This window comes from Ostrea edulis, chromosome 4, assembly GCF_947568905.1.
Source record: "Ostrea edulis chromosome 4, xbOstEdul1.1, whole genome shotgun sequence".
Taxonomy (NCBI): domain Eukaryota; kingdom Metazoa; phylum Mollusca; class Bivalvia; order Ostreida; family Ostreidae; genus Ostrea; species Ostrea edulis.
The window spans coordinates 54,156,601-54,175,446 of record NC_079167.1 but is presented as its reverse complement, the minus strand read 5'-3'; the positions used below and the strand labels follow the sequence as shown (position 1 = coordinate 54,175,446).

General features: G+C 35.8%; 1 protein-coding gene across 2 annotated transcripts in view; it reads right to left on the bottom strand.

The window, feature by feature from the left end:
• Positions 1–14,939, bottom strand: part of LOC125670770 (choline O-acetyltransferase-like) — a 74,993-nt gene extending 60,054 nt beyond the window's left edge. The window contains exon 1 of one of the 2 annotated variants that reach the window (XM_048906134.2): positions 14,821–14,939. The gene's annotated coding sequence lies outside the window, so the exon portion shown is untranslated. The remainder of the gene's footprint in view (positions 1–14,820) is intronic. The other variant, XM_048906135.2, reaches the window with a different exon arrangement.
• Positions 14,940–18,846: the final 3,907 nt, after the last annotated feature.

Sequence of the window (18,846 nt, the reverse complement as noted above, 5' to 3'; positions counted from 1 at the left end):
TACCCAATGTTAGGACTGCTTTCATACCTCATGATGCAAACAAAACCAGGCATCATTTCGTAATCACCGGCTGCGGTAGCTCATTAGTAGAACGCTTCGTGACCGGAAGGTCAGTGTTCGCGCCCCGCTCGTACCATGGCCGCCTCATTGCTCCTTCGCCAAAAGCATGGCATTTTGAAGTGAGAGGCACAGGTCTTTCGGATATGACTTAAAGGCAACTTGCTACAACCCCCCCCCCCCCCCAACTGATGAAAGTGAATACTAGATTTATATTTATGAAAGTTATTTATAACTGGAGTCATTAGAAAAGGGTCCTTATCTTTTGACGTCACGATTCACAGAAAACGATGTCAAAGTCGCGGCAACGTAAGAAACAAAACAAACCTTCGTTGGTTGTATTTGCTTACATCCTGGGCGCATTGTTTATATAAATAATTACATGTCAATTCCAATATAGAATCTGTACCGAGAAGAATTCTAATCAAATATTACAAGTCATTAATTTCCTAGAATAGGTACAAATAATAGCACAATCTAGTAAATTCGTATAGGTTTTCAAAAACGCTATATACCACTCATTGAGTCATATCTATATTTTTTAATTATCTTAGTGTATATTGTTTCTAGTATTGATGCATTTTGATTAATTTTAGATTAGATATACATTTATAAACATAGTATTTGATTTTTCTCGCAATATATATATATCTATGTACAGCCATGTATACTTGTAGCGTACATACATGTAAGAACAAATGTATAGAACCGATCTATTACCGAAACATACTGATATGATATATTAAACTATAGAATTAAGATTTTTAATAATTCAGCAGTTTAATTTAATTTCAGACAAACATCTGAGGTAACAAAAAATGAAAATACAGTAACCAATTATTTGTGGAAGTTTTATGTCTAGGACCTAAAAGCCCCGGGTATAATATTGTGTGTAGTTTACATGATTGTAAAATACATATTGGGTCAAATGCTGTCTGACTTGTTTCATACCGATTGTTAGGCGGTTCTTGGCACACTGATTTTGACTACGGATAATTCTGTTTACCTGAACAAGATATAGGGCTCACGGCGGGTCTGACCGGTCGACAAAGGATGCTTACTCCTCCAAAGCACCTGATCCTACCTCTGGTATATCCATCAATGTAATTAAAATCAGATCCTAGGATACGCTCACAACCGCTATAATACGTAGAGTATACGGCGCGGATCTAAGTCTGATTTTAATTAGATTGGTATATCCAGGGGTCCGTGTTTGCCTAACTCTCTATTTTACAATGCTTATAGGAGCTATGAGATTGATCACTTGTTCGTTATCTTCACCTTTCATGATTAAACACAAATTAATATCGCCATCAAATCCATTAACTTATTTTAGAATGCTTACGATTTACCATAAATGCACGTACTATCGTTTTTCAAAGAGGGTATGAACTGGGAAGCCCAAAAAACTCAAACAGATGCGTTATTTTGTCCAAACGTCAAAAATCCGAGAAAACATGGGGTGTCACTAAATAGATCTTGTTTTCATGTAAAAATAGATAACTTTGCATATAAAAATAACATATAATCAGTGGCGTAGCTTCCATTGAGGCAACCGAGGTAGCTGCCTCAGTAAAAAAAACCCACCTTTTACGTTGTTAAAATGTCGATAGCTTCAGACCCCCTGCCTCGGTAATATTCGAACCCAAGCTACGCCTATGATAATGAACGTTCTAAATCAGGGCCGTGGGATTCTTGTAGGAGAAGTATGTAAAGAGGATTTTCTTGTTGTATATGATACCGGTTTGAAGCATGTGAAGAATTCGATAACACACATAAAACTTAACGGCCCAGTTTCAAAGTCACATGGCAACAAAAGTTGAAAACCGAAACACGCCTTTTCATTTCCGCACGTCATTTTCCGATACAGTGAAGAATACAGATTGTTACTACCTATGTGCCTATGTCAAATATACAGCCCAAACTCAGTTCTTTTGCCAGCATACTCGAAAAAATATGATTTTTCAGAAGATACAATTCTCTGTGTGAGGGGTAGATCTGTCATAAGTCTTGTTTTCTTGAATGATGATATCGGTAAAGTTTTACAAATTTTAAATAGAGTGATTATTTTAACCATCTCTTTAAAAGGTTGTATATATGTATATGTAAACTTTTATCACTTTACTCACAAACTGAAAAAAAAAAAATGTGAAGCGTGAACAGCACATATAAATCATACACACCCGCTACATGTGCTTCATGACTGGTGGTTACACTGTCATATTGTAAAACATTGTAACTATATCCGTGAGTGAAATATGAGAGAAGGGTGGGACTGTCAACAATATATGTCTTTCTTACCTTAATAAATGTGAATCTATTCGTGCCGCGTGCTGTCTCAGAAGAGGAAAAACTTACTATAAACGTCTAACAGCTGAATGTACCATTCAGTTTGAATGTTTTTCTATTCACATAACTTTTACTTAACTTGAAAAACGGGTTCCAAGTATTACAAACGACATATTGCATGATAACGGAATGTATTTGTTTTTTCATTCTAAAATATAATCCTACGGAAATGAAGTACAACAGCTAAACACACATTTTACAATGAATGTGTACACCTTGCTAGAGAGAGCAGCACGTGTACTTGCGTCATCCGATGGACTGTCCCTCGTGCTCAAACCTCTTAGGTTCATTACACCTTTGAATTTCTTCAAAAAATTCATACACATACCCATCATTCTAGATAAGAGGACCCCTCTAGTTCACGTTACCAAGAAAAAAATCACCTTTTCGGGACATGTATGGAAGGAGCAGCACAACAGTACAATCACTACCATATTGATGAAGACTATGAGATCAGTACAATCACTACCATATTGATGAAGACTATGAGATCAGTACAATCACTACCATATTGATGAAGACTATGAGATCAGTACAATCACTACCATATTGATGAAGACTATAAGATCAGTACAATCACCACCATATTGATGAAGACTATAAGATCAGTACAATCACCACCATATTGATGGAGACTATAAGATCAGTACAACCACTACCTTATTGATGAAGACTATAAGATCAGTACAATCATTACTTTATTGATGAAGACTATAAGATCAGTACAATCACCACCATATTGATGAAGACTATAAGATCAGTACAATCACTACCATATTGATGAAGACTATAAGATCAGTACAATCACCACCATATTGATGAAGACTATAAGATCAGTACAATCACCACCATATTGATGAAGACTATAAGATCAGTACAATCACCACCATATTGATGAAGACTATAAGATCAGTACAATCACCACCATATTGATGAAGACTATAAGATCAGTACAATCACCACCATATTGATGAAGACTATAAGATCAGTACAATCACCACCATATTGATGAAGACTATAAGATCAGTACAATCACCACCATATTGATGAAGACTATAAGATCAGTACAATCACCACCATATTGATGAAGACTATAAGATCAGTACAATCACCACCATATTGATGAAGACTATAAGATCAAAACAGTACAATCATCACCTTATTGATGAAGACTATAAGATCGGCGTTGATGGTTGAAATGCCGTTCCAAGGCTCTAACACGGTTTTATTTATGCAACATCATATGGATGTCATATCCATTTGCGATAGTTGTGCACGTTTGAAAATTACACACCTTCTCGGTAATTAATTGATGGACGCATTTCACAAATAGAACATATACCTATTTGATGTTGGATAACGTCTTTTGCATCAAGAATTAGGTAAAAATAAAAATCACTACATTAACATTTCTTAATTTTTTTGGTGCATTTTGGTCAGACCATATAGAGATTCCATCTGCCTGACCACATACAAAGTCTAGCAGATACTGGATTTTCGTACATTTATTAATCTCTCTCAACGGCAATAGTTTTAATGCTTTATTTAGTTCGGTTTTTTTTTATATGTGTCAACTAATAGTTGAAGAGAATTGAAATATAATTTACATTTGGAACAGAGAATGATTCTATTTCAAGCTTGGTAAGAACATTGGAAAAAGTGAAAAGCACCGCGTAGTCATCGTTGACAAAACGTTCCTATAGTGGGACTGGAATACACCAGTTTGTTTCTGAGAAGTTTTGTCATCTGTCGGGTATTTCGAAGTATCACCATTTTCATTTTAGTGCAATGAATTCCGCTGTAGTTTTTGTCAAAGAGACATCTATTGATGACGAAAAGCTCATTACATTGTATCGTACCGGGGGTAATTCACCTGTTGATTTATTTTGCATTAGTCAACCAATAGGTGAGCTTCCATAATTTTTTTGTTGTTGATGTTACCATATAATATGCGTAACCACGCCGCTCCCTTTAGATAATTGTCTGATCAACTCTAGTTTTTCAGATTTCAACACATCCAATTTACCCCGAATTTCCTCATCAAGTTTGAGAATACAATTAAGTTTATCAACACAGGATTTACAAGCGTAACCACTGCTGTTAATGCGAATTTCCTTTAATAAATACTTATAATCTTTACTTGCTTCTGTAAACAGGGATCTGCAGCCTTTTTATCCGTTATTACTTGTAAACAAATACTTCTCGTTTTAGTTGTGGGCGGAGCCATTAAAATACCGGAAATCTGTTATTGTGACTGTGATTGGTCAAAATAATTATTGTGTCATTTCATAAATATTCATGAAAATCGAAGGTTTCACATATGCAGTCACGGTTTGAGGTAGGGTAGGGACTACCAGACTCAGTAACCGTGGCTAGCGACGATGCACTGAACTACATGTATATATTATTTGTCTACTATTTAACCTTAAATCTATTCATTCATTCGTTCACGTATATTTATGTTCAAAGTAAGTTCTAAACATATATCTAAAATGATTGCGTAAATGTGAACTTAATCTGGAATGGTAAAGTTGATGCTGTGTCATTTTCGTGCGAATTTACCAGTGTTCAAATTGTTGAAAATTGAAATGCTTATCATTTCTATAAAATGTTTCTTTTTTCCAACAAAACAAGATCAAATATTTGTGTATTAAATGAATATATGACAGTAATTGATTTCTTGGCAGCAATATTCTCAGCATAATATTTGACGTCATATGACGCTACAATTTCTTTACGTTGACGTTGCTATTATTTTTACAAATGTGTCCCCAAATTGTCATTAATTAAAGTTAAATAACTTGATATCAGCATAGATTTTGTAATTTTGTAAACAGAAAATGATACAGAATAAAATTCTAGGACAAACTTAAAAAGTGAAATTTTTCTCATGACGCCAATTATATTTTAAAATTGAATTCACCGCATTATGTTCAATACAGTGGGGAAACTTTGTACAGAGTTACATGTACATGTATGGAAGAAAGAACAATATGTCACAATGTTTGAACATCATAGATAGTAGATAACTTCCTAATATTTTAGGAATTTGATGGTTGTACTAATTAGTACTAGAATAAGACAAAAATATATACCGACCCAAACCGCCGCGGTGGTCTAGAGGTTAGAGCGTTCGCCCCGCATGCGGAAGGACGGGGTTCGAATCGAAACTAAGTCGTTAAAACAGGTAGTGACAGTTCCATCGCCAAACGCTCGACAGCAGGTGTGAATGTCACGGGTCCTCAGAGATGACCTTAAAAACGGATGTCCCGTGTCACAGTAGGTGTGGCACGCTAAAGAACCCTTACTGCTCAATGACCGTAAGCGCCGAGCAAAGGCGTAAATTTGAAGCCCTTTACCGGTCTTTGTGACGTCTCCATATGAGTGAAAACTTTTCGAGAGAGACGTTAAACAAGATACAATCAATCATACAATATATCAACCCATGCATCCAAATTTTCGTTTGTAGCAACTGTCCTTTAAAACGGAGGTATCGTGTTGAGGCTGGCGTTATGAGTGAAATATTCTCCAAGGAACGTAAAACAAACAAATATCATTTTGGGATGCTTCATTTTAAAAAGGAACTTTCAAAAGCATCCACGTGCTTTAAGAATTTAAAAGTGGAGGGGGGGGGGGGTGTCTGTCGGGGTGTGATGATATACATCACCACTGGATGTGCACGTGATACTTCTTATTCTGCCGAAGGTTTGTTAAAAGGGATATCCCCCGCACATCCAGTGGGCAATTGTTTTTATTTACTTAAGCTACCATAAATTGTCTTATTAAACTTCTTGAATTCATTCACGTTAAAAAATTCGTAGTAACTTTCTAACTACGTAGTGACTTACTACGTAAGTCATAGATTCACTTATCTACGTAGTGACTATCTTATGTTAAAATATATTTTCTTAAGGGTGAATTTTTCTTGTATTCATTTGACGTGTTGAGATGTGATATTTTGTATAAAACAACCATGGAACGTATACATACTATCCATCACTTCGCTTGACCGAATGTGCAAATTTTTGGGCATCTCCATGAAACAGGTTTTACTTTTGTTCTCAGGAACAAATCACATTGAAAGAATAGCACAACGTGGTCATCCAAACTCAGTTTTATTGATACCATACGGCCAATAAGTGAGTGAAATTTTCATGTTCGATCAAGTGAAGTGACACGCTGCTTTTGGAACGATAGTACTTTTGACACCTAGGTCATGCACACATATCATCCGATTTGTTTGAATTATGACAAGAATCCATGGGAGACTATAAGTTTCTTCTCTATTAGTCTGTCCCATTTGTTTTCCATACATTTTTCCGTTATGCTTGCGTGGATTTATTTAAAACTTGCAGTGTAGTTTCAGAGTGGCAAACTACAGACAAGGTTCGAATTTCGTAACGTTTGATGGACAGCTGTTAAAGATATCAATATTTATATTTTACATGGGATCGAGTTTTGGTGGAAAGGTTGTAAAAGTAGGACATCTGAAAAGAGGCAGTCGACGAAACTCGGTCGCTGATTGTGTAAAAAAAAATTTTACTAACATTTCAAGATCATTAATCGCAAAAGAAACATCGATGAAAATTTTAATCACAGAAGTATTTCTCTGTAGTCAGAAAGCGAAGTCTGATCAGTCGGCTGTACTCAATTTATCGCATTCCTACAATCGATCTGAAACCGTGGGTATTTGAAATCGGCCTTTGATAACTAGTAGTAAATCGATTATGAACAGGGTCCAGAAATCCTTTATAAGTTTTTAGAATGCAGATATGAATGTTATTTCGGTGTGTTGTTTTGCGTTTCATTTACACGATTATTTGAACATTTCCCCCACATATTTTGTGCAAAGATGATGATCAAGATTTGATGCTTTTGAACCACATCGAAACTAGGCAAACGGTACGTCACATAATGACGCAATACCAAATTTTCTGGTTGCTCTCAGACCAAAATTTACTGTGTGACATTTAGGATATACAGTATACGCTACACGTTTATGAATTGAATTAAAAAATTACAGAGTTTAGACTAAGACTATTTTATCCCTGATAAAAACTACATGGATCAACTTATGAACAACGAAACATCAAACTAATTCGATACTGGTAGACATGATGACTTGGTTCCAATGTTATATCACAGTTCAAGGTCAAACATCAAATGCACATTCTCAAGACTTAAAAATATTACATCCATCAATTAATGGGGTAGGAGACATGTATTGCTTTAATGTAATATACTCTCAGATCAGAATGTTTTTCTTTCATCTAAATAAAAATGGCTGCCCCCGTTCTGTTCAAACTTCGGGACAACCCTCCGCATCGTCATTGAATTTTTGTTCTTGATACTGTGACAGACTTAGTAGTCATCGAGCGCCATAGGTTTCCGAGACACGTCTATGGGCGGCGGAAAGGCATCTTCGCTAGCCAAGGGTTTACGATCCGCTCCGCTAAGCTGAGCGGATCGTAAACCCTTGGCTAGCGAAGATAGCTGAGCGGATGGTAAACCCTTGGCTAGTGAAAATGGCGGAAAGGGTATAAAAAAAAAGAAGACGTTAATGCAAAACGAACAATTCACAAAACAAACTAGCTTAAAATAAAATCAACAGACTATGTTGCATTACCAACGATCACCGATGCAAAACCACAGTCAATAACTGAATTGATGCTACATGGCGTGCAAAAAAGACAGATACAATATCTGAATTGACTCTAGATGGTGCGCGAGTCTATCTACGTAATCATTATATTTGTACATTTGAAACGAATCTCCCGCGAAATTGCCAATCATGTCACTCTTTAGTAACAGACAAAAGATAGAAATGGGTATGCTTAATGTTTAACAAAATGTAATATCGATCTTAGTCGGGACAAGATGATAGATGTACCACGTCACGGTATATGCTTTGATGTTATAATTCAAATGTTGAAGTGTCCCGTGTGGATCCGGGTTAGAATAGGTCCTTAGTACCCCTTGCTTGTCGTAAGAGGCGACTAAATGGGGCGGTCCTTCGGATGAGACGGCAAAAACCAAGGCCCCGTGTCACAGCAGGTGTGGCACGATAAAGATCCCTCTCTGCTCAATGGCCATAAGCGCCGAGCATAGGCCTAAATTTTGCAGCCCTTCATCGGCAGTGGTGACGTCTCCATGTGAGCGAAATATTCTCGAGAGGGACGTAAAACAATATTCAATCAATGAATCAATCAAATGATGAAGTGGCGGGTCTGATTGAGGAAACCGTTTTGTGCAAAGAAAATAAACCTCTGCTTTTACCGCATCTAAAAATAGCATCGCTTTCAGTTTCAACTCCTTGGTGTGTCGTGTGATACGAAATATGGTGAGATTGCTTTAGGTTTAGTGTTGCATGCACGCACATGATGGAAATCAATCATACCACTTTACTTACTATAACAGAAAAATTGTACTCATATTTATGAAAATATGTAACTGCAAGTTTGACATCAAGGAATTGGCTAGATTAAATCTAATATTTTAAATGGATCTCAGTGTATCGTCACCACAAAAGGGGGGAGGGTCCAATATGTATAACAAACTTGAATCTACATTCATTTACTATATGCAAATGCAATATTTAATCATCGTCTTAAAGATTAGGATTCTGTACAATATGACATTGTTCAAATTTGCTCTTTAATTAAAACGCCAATGCTAAATTAGGATTATTATATAAAATTTCACCATTTTGCTATTAATGAAAATTTTTGGAAGATTTTCATTCCACTCCAGAGTTTCCAGTGGCGGATTTAAGGGGGGGGCGCAGCCGGCGCCCCCCCCCCCCCTAAAATTTTCAAATTTAAGGTAAATCGTGGTATCTTGTTTAGAAAAATGTACTAAACGATAAAAGAAGCAATAATTTCTTCCACTCCCGGAGAAATGAATAACAAAATCTTTTGATTATTGGAAGAACTTAATTTTTTCCAAAATCCCTTAAAATTTTCGTCATTTTTATTAATTTCACCTTATAAAAAATGATAGAAAATAGTACAAATGACTAAATAGGAGATATATTTCAAGCTCTATAAAACCTGTCAAATCCAGGAGCTTCCGGGGGCTTCACCCTGGACCCACTGGGGGGCCTCAAGGCGGCCCCCAGACCCCCTGCCTCATAAAGTGGCGCCCTCGTTACCCCAATTCCTGGATCCGCCCCTGGTTTCCCCCTCATTTTCAATTAATCAGAGGGATCCGCACATGTATATGTAGCAGCGCTGCGCTTGCCTTAACGGTACATGTAGCATGTCGGCAAAATATTGTCGCAGACGATAAGATGTTTGATTCCCTGCCGCAAACTAAAGTAAATGTGACATGCGCTTGCACAGTTCCTAAGTACGAACATCCCCCTCCTTCAAAAGAGAGTTCCAAAGTTAAGCTTATGATGATACCTGAAGAACACGTGAGTATAAAGTTAGAACTTACGATTTATTCATTTATTATATAATCTTATTTATTTTTATATATTTATTGTCAAATAAGAAACTATGATTCTAGTGCCTTTAGCGTATTTGGAAATGCGCAATTTGGTGATTAATTTTCTCATTATCATTACAATTTCCAGTCGCAAACATTGATATTTTAATGCATCAAATTTTACCAATAAAACTAAATTCAAAAACCTCAACTTATGTTACGAATATCATTGACCGGGTTGCACAACGTGCGTCCGGCTTATAGTATGGTGAATGGCGGGCGGGTGTCCCTTTAATAGGATACCTACTTTGTGTAATCAACTCCTCTCACACCTCTGACTGGACATTCCGCAAACTTTGTACAGTTGTTATGGACACTTTGAAGAAGTGCATAAGTCGTTTTGAAAGTGCTAAGACATTTTTTTCGAAAAATTTACGTGTTGTTGAACTTTGTCATTTTTAAAGCATATCTTTAATAGACGGTACCTATTTTTGTAATCAACTCCTCTTACAGCATTTATTTGACATCCTTCAGACCTTGTACAGCTGTTATGGAAGCATTGAAGATGTGCATGTATCTTTTTAAAAAAAGTTACATGCAGCTGAACTTTCACTTGACATTTTCCAGACCTTGTATAAAACATTGAAGATATACACGAGACATTTTAAAAGTGCATCCTCTTCTCTCTTTTTCTCTCTTTTTTTTAAAATTCTACATTTAATGTCATTTTTCCAGTATGTTTTGTACTGCTGTCTCTATGATAGATAGTATATTTTAAAGCAACCTGGTCAATCGATCATTTTATGTACGTATAGTAAGTACTGTACTGAAAAGAAATGCATACTTTTGACGCACAAAGATAAAGCATGCAAGTCATTGTATATATCATAAAGCTGTGTTATATGGCGACCATTGATACCTTACTTATATACACTTTATTCCTGAATATGACAAGGAAACGAGAATACACGGCAATTGCAAATCTCATATAGCTGTTTCATGTCCATTGATCTCTGTGGTGCGTGGATGATATTCATCTAGTGGACAATCTTTATAATATTAAAGAAATAATTTTGCCCTGTGATACTCTGAAACATGAAATGTAGCTATAGAACTATTTGAAATTATACCTTAATGTAGCAATTTCCCCAGAAGAGGATCAATTTTAAAGACAGACGAAGGCAATTAGCGGACGGAAAGATGCTAGAAATGCTCTCTACAGAGTCGACCTCATCGCTATGATGTTCTACTCCCAAATAACAATTATATAGTTCGAATCTAGAAGGTTGGCAACTTAAGAATTTCTTAAAGCCAAGTAGTGGAATCCCTCAAAAGGAATATCATGATTGAAGACGTATTAAAATGTCTCCATATATTCGCCATTGATAATGACATAATGGATATACCGATTCTTTGGCTTCTGTCAGAGAGGAGACTAGAAGTTAATACCCTCAGATGCTGGGATTCCAATTGTGAACATTGTTCGAGTGTTAATTTCCTGCATGTCAATTTCATTTTTCATGTCAAGAGGAACTTCATCGTTCCAAGGCTCGAAAAGTTGTTATGCTGCAACACCGAGCAACAACACATAGATTATTCAGATCCAGTGAATGGACTTTGTATGTGAAAGGATTCATTTTGTGTCTATTCATTAATAAGTAACATCGCTCTTAAGCTATCTGCTAAAAATGTTTAGTGTATATATGGTGCATAGATTCGGTATTTTTGTGACACCAAAGAAATAAATGACTTGTTATAATAAGTATTAATTATTTTGCAGCCACAATACTTATCTATCGCCAAAGTAATTACAAATACATTTGTCGTCGTATAATGTACCAGAAGATAGTCTAATCATCGAAAATTATGTAACTTGTGGAGAATATGATAGCGCTAAGATTGTAAAATAATCATCAAGCCAATATTCATTACATCTAGCAGGTGAATCTCTCTTTCACATGTATTGTCTCTGCTTATCTTTGATACATGATAAACAATTTTCGTGAGACGTACGCCATCTCATTGAAGAATATTGCAGACAGTGTACGGGGATTCGGCTAACTGTAGACTTCTTCAATGTTTCTTCAATAGCATCATGTTATGTTATTCAGTCATTTTTATGATCAATTGCGCATATAAGATACTCTTGGAATTTGTATGAGATTAGGGAATCGTAAAGCACCAACTGATATCCCTTCACCACTTCAAAAAAAAAATAATATATATATATATATATATATATATATATATATATATATATATATATATACGGACCCCTACATATACCAGAGGTGGGATCAGGTGCCTAGGAGGATTAAGCATCCCCTGTCGACCGGTCACACCCGCCGTGAGCCCTACATCATGATGCGGTAAACTGAGTAATCCGTAGTCAAAATCAGTGTGCTAAGAACAGCCTAACAATTGATATGAAACCTGTCAGACAGCATTTGACCCAAAGAACTTTAAACGAGACATTTGAAACCCCTGTAAAAACTTATATATATATATATATATATATATATATATATATATATATATATATATATTCCTCCCTCGCTTCATAGATATATACCGATAAGTATAGATCCCCTCACTGCTGGGTATATAACGGTAGATATCGACTCCACCACTTATGGATGGAAACCGGTAGCTATCCGCTCCTCCGCTTCATAGATATAGGCCGTTAGATATCTTCTCCCCGCAAGATACCCCCGATTCAGAGATATAGGCCGTTAGATATCTTCTCTCCCGCTTCATAGATATACGCCGGTATATATCCTCCGCAATATGGATATATACCGTTAGGTATTCCCTCCCTTGTTGCAAGAATATATACCGTTAGATACACTGTATACCATCTTTAGCTTCATAGATATATACCCTTCCCTCTTATAGATATATATTATATTCCACTCTCCCGTGTATTTGTAGATTACTGAATTACGTGAAAAAAATGCACTATCAAGTTGAAAATGAAACCTATTTTCTTTTGCATTGTTACTTATACAAAGATTTAAGTTGTCGGCTTTTTAATTCTATTGCATCTTTTGATACACCGTAACCAGAAGAAATTTTTCTACGTTATGAATACAGATTGTGTACAAGTAATTAATTTTAGGAAATGTTTTTGTTAATTATTCTAAATACCCATTGTCTTAAAAAGCAGTCTTTATTTTAAGTGTATCGCACTTACGTGGCTCGTGTTCGTTTGGTATATGGAATCAATGTATAATTTTGATATGCACCATAATACCTGTTTTATATATTGTTCATATGACACGTGACACGTTAATAAATTCATGGATATTCACACAATAGTATTCAAGTGTTTTGATCGGAAATTTTAACAAAACCCATTCCATGATATTTTTAACAACATGCAAATCTGCATCAATAAGGAGATTTATCTATTTGTCTATCTGAACGACCGCATTTCTTCTAATACCGGCAAATAATGAATTAAATTTCTAATACGTTTCATTAAATGTCCTGCTCCGCATATTTTACTATTTGTACCTATAATCAGAACACAGTACCTTTATGATTTTTTTTATTAATTGAATCTGTATTATAGTAATGGGGGGGAAAGATGCCTTCATCACTAAGCGCTGTAATTTGAAATATGGATTAATATGACGCCTTTCGTGCTTTGATTTTTACCATGTTTGCTACACATCAAACAAAAACATTTTTTTTCTGTCCATAACACGATAAGAAAGACTCATTAACAAGGGCATAGAGCATAAAAACGAAAGTCTTGTACAGCCTGCCAGATAAGCCAAATGTGTCTTTCGATCGCCCGCCACGGACCATATTATCTACTGGAAAATAATTCCAACCCTCAATTTTATACTCATATCTCCTATTTTCCACATTTCATTGCAGAAACAATCATGATCAAATACTTAGTCTTCGGTTTTCCTCACGAAAAGTAGAATTCTGATAAAGAGCGTACATGTCTGCATTTCAGAAGTTTAAAATTCTGTATGAAAAACACCATTTTACATTGTTATTAGCAAGACTTAATTGAAGAAATTTATCCGACTTCCTTAGCTCTACTGATCGATCAGAGACTTCTATATGGTCCTGAAGAATAAAGTTTACTAATAAATCTGAAAGTTATCTAATAGCCCCTACCATGCTGTCCTTATTATCAACATAGAAAATTTATTTCTGGATAATCGCTCCGGGTTCGCAGTACGTATCTGCTTTTACTCGTCCCAGTACGCTAGATTTTGCGTTTTCCAGCCCTATCTAACAATTATTTGTTTAGATTTTGACCACTGGGAATAATTACACGGTATTTTCATGTTCATGGTTCGTGTTTGAATAATCTTATTTATTTCTTATTGATAAATTGATGTTTAATGTGGAATACTTGCTTAGAGACGTTTTTGGTTTCAATACACCACCGCAGTAGTATAAATACTAATAGCATTAAGGATTTCTTCCCTACTTTTTTAAATAAGGAAAAACACCTTTTCTGGTATAAACTCTGAAACAATTCGGTCTTCTATTTAGGATAAGCTTTGTTCTGATAAGCTTACCGTTTGCGAATCCAATTAACACGCAAGCAAAATTGTATAGTATTTGGTATCTTAAAGTGGGATTTTTTCCCCGAGACAACACTATTCGTTTTATCAAACACGCAGCATACAGGTTTCGCCCTAGTATAACAACATCACACCCGAGAGGTTGTCTAAAACTTGTTATTTTTTTTAAATAAACAATTAATTTACCAAGCGCTTATGATAGGGCTATCAAATGACCGCTACAATTAATTTTTTTTTAAAAATTACAAAGTTGATCCATTGTCCAAAGAGAAATCAAATTTCAGTAATCATATCGGTTATTAAATTCATTAGACTATTGCGATGAAAATATATATCCATTTTCGTATTTTAAAAACCTTAATAATTTTTTATATAGCAGTAATACACCTATTTCAGCATATAGAATGTACCATTTCCAAACACTCCCACTTACCTTAGATAACGTTCTTTAACAGAATATCCCTATCTCTGTCTCCAAATCTGCTCTTAACAAACTTTTATGGAGAAAATATTCAAATATATTGGTTCATCTGATTTGAATAATCATTAATTGGAGTCACGTGACGCACATAGATCTGTAACTTGGCATTCCAGATCAATAGCCACGGTTTTACAGCCCAGATCAGTGTACCAACTTATAACATGTACAACTTTCAATATTTGATTCTTCGGCGCGCAGACAAAACTTCATTTTATCCAAGAAAGTTAAGCAAATTTAGCTTGATCACAGTTTGGCATATCAACTATCAATCTTGTGGAAATCAGTGGCGAAGATTTATGCTTGTCTTCCGTGGTAGACATATTCGATACTGTTAATTCGATCAAATCTTCTAAGAATTACACAAGTTCATTATTCTCGTGTTTGTTTCTTTTTCCCACGTAAGATCCCAGGTTTTCTTTGATAATTGTCTTCACGGTGACCAGCATGATCCAAATGTCTTTGAAGCATTGATTGTCACTTAAAGGTCAACTAATGTAAACTAATAAGGAATTCGTCAAGAACAGACTAATTTAGAAGTTGAACATGCTACGATTCTGCATCCCCTTTGCGTGTAGAACCCTCATTGGAAAAGGATCTCCTTAAGTCCTCACAGTTTATATGTAGCTATTTTAATTTGGGAACCAAAATAAAGATTATAAAGCAAAACAAAGCGGAATTCTAGCCCTGGGATTACTGAATAATTAATGAAATAAAGTTTCAAGTAGAACCTCCGGACGGAGATTGTCTTTAATCTTGTTCAAACAGATCTTTATGTGTGAAAAAGAAATGTACACGGATACATACAGCATTTAAGTAAACTATCCAAAGCATGCAATATCCTAATGTATATTTAGACTATTTAACAATTTCTGTACAAATTAGTGTCAAGTTGTTCCAATTCGATGTAACTTAAATTTGAATGAAAATCATACTTCAATATACAACTTATCAAGCTTCTGTCACCAGTTTACCAAAGATCGATATCTACTTGTAATGTAGAATACGTGTAAACTTAATAACGATAATCATACATACACACCGAATCCATTAATTACATTCAATGATAAAATATATATTGCACGATACACAGACTGATCCAGTAGGGAGCGATGTCCCAATTTTAAATACAGCTGATGGTGTTATCTAACCATATCAACTTCATTACCATTTTCAGCTACTCACGATTTAAAAGAAAACGACAAAAAGATCAGAAAGACATGCTGGAGAATTCCCGCTGATGTTTAGTCGGATATTCCACGTGAGAAATTCGTACACATTTGGTTTGGCACTTTCCAGATCTACTTATATTTTCGTTATTTTGTTGTCAGTTCGGTATGAATTTAACATGTCCCACTTCCAAGAGAATTTCTAGTTTTCAAACCGTTCACGATTTAAAAACAAGGTGAATAAATGTCTTAAAATCTTTATATAATATTGCTTTCCCGTGTTGTTATGACCGACATAATTAGTCCATATTTACAGCAATTGGGATATTAAACAAATCTTAGTCAGAAAATATTCTTCGACCTTTCAAAGACACATAGCAGTAGTCGTGGGATGCTGTCACCATGTACAACTACTCTGTCGGTTCAGATCGTGGTTAGACACCCAAGATGTTTAATATTTGGAAAGACTTCAGACCATATCTTATAGAATTGTACAAAGCTATTTCCATCGCTACAACATGGAAGTTATGTCTTGTTGGAATTTTTTATATACAGTGAAATCGTACTATTGCCGAGTAGTAAATGACGAAACAGATAGGAATCACTGCCATTAATAACTTTCTTTAGAAAACTATGGAAAGATGACAATATTTGGAGTAATTGGGAAACAATTCCACCAAATTTCAGCTTCGTTGATAGCTTTTATTGATCTCCCCAAGACACAAGATCGTTATTTCTTTCCCTTTTTCTTTCAAATCAAACAGCAAACTTTATGGTTCTCTGTCGATTTAATTGCTGTTATCAACAATCCTAAATGAGATGCTTCTCACATCTAAAATGTGCAGCATTCAATCACACTCTACGCTCATTATTATAGGGAGGTCATGTCATTGATTGTGTTCTTGCTTATTCTCACCTACACACTTTTGTTGGGATTGTTTTCTTTTAACGAGATAGCTATATATATAAAAAAAAAAATCCGTGATTTCATATACATGTGCTTTACTGTTGACAACCGCGTATTTCAAATCATAATTGATAAAATTGTTTCACGAAAAGATTGTATAAAACCCTGCATAAAATACAAATAATTTTGAGGATATCCAGCTGAACCGGGCATTTACTGACCCAGATAATGTGGGAGTTGGTGCAAATGTCGGGCCAAATCATCATATATATGCTTTCAAACTATAAAGAGAAAACTATATTTCTTTAACAGCATGCATAAAACCAGAAGTTTGAGATAAGAAGATTGAAAGCTGATTTTGTATAATTTCGCGTCGTCTCTGATCCGGCTCTGTCATTGTAGTCGTTATATTTCCAGCGGCTCAAGTAACCACAATAAGCCGAGCACCTGAAGAAAAGAGAAGTATTCCTTTATATAGTTGTATGTCTATTAGGAATTAACCTGCCATATTCGAATAATCGTACCTTTAAATCATGAAAGGTTTAAGCGTTTAGGTCAGAGCGAAAGCAGTAAAATCAATGACTAAGTATATGCAGATGACAAGCGCATCAATATATTCGTCAGCAATGATTCTGCCTTGTTAATGTCCATCTATACCCCAGTCAGCGCTGATAACACAATGCCAATGTCCGTTAATACCCAAGTCATCACTGGTTACACCGTGTTAATGTCCATCAATATCCAAGTCAGCACTGGTCACACCGTGTTAATGTCCATCAATATCCAAGTCAGCACTAGTTACACCGTGTTAATGTCCGTCAATACCCAAGTCAGCACTGGTTACACCGTGTTAATGTGTTTCAATATCCAAGTCAGCACTGGCTACACCGTGTTAATGTGTTTCAATATCCAAGTCAGCACTGGCTACACCGTGTTAATGTCCATCAATACCCAAGTCAGCACTGGTTACACCGTGTTAATGTGTTTCAATATCCAAGTCAGCACTGGTTACACCGTGTTAATGTCTAAGTCAGCACTGGCTACACCGTGTTAATGTGTTTCAATATCCAAGTCAGCACCGGCCACACCGTGTTTATGGTTACCTATATCCAATTCAGTACTGGCTATGTATTGTTAAAGTCCATTGGTACTCTAGTTATCATCAATTTTGCCTTTTCAGTCAGCATTGACTATGCTTTTTATGCCCCCTTCAAAGAATAGGGGATATTGCTTTGCACCTTTCGGTCGGTATGTCGGTAGACGACATGTTGTCCGCTCAATATCTTAAGAACCATTCACTTGATCGTAATGATATTTCATATGTGGGTTGGTTATTAGTAGAAGATGACCCCTATCGATTTTCAAAGGGTCAAAGGCCAATTCACTCTGAATATAGGAAGACACTGTCCTCTCAATATCTTGAGAACCCTTTGCTTGACAGACATCAAACTTGATACACTGGTACATCTTCAGGAGAAGATGTCCCCTATTGATTTTGAGGGCACATGGTGAAAGGTCAAGGGTCAAACTGGATATAGGAATATACTGTCCGCTTATTACCTTGAGAACCCTTTGCTTGACAGACATCAAACTTGGTACACTGGTATATCTTTAGGAGAAGAGGACCCCTCTTGATTTTTAGGTCACATGGTCAAAGGTCAAGGGTCAAACTAGACATAGGAGTATACTGTCCGTTCCATATCTTGAGAACCCTTCGCTTGACAGACATCAAACTTGATACACTGGTACATCTTCAGGAGAAGATGACGCCTATTGATTTAATAGTTACATGGTCAAAGGTCAAACTGGACATAAGAATATACTGTCCGCTCAATATCTGGAGAACCCTTTGCTTGACAGACATCAAACTTGGTACACTGGTATATCTTAAGGAGTAGATGACCC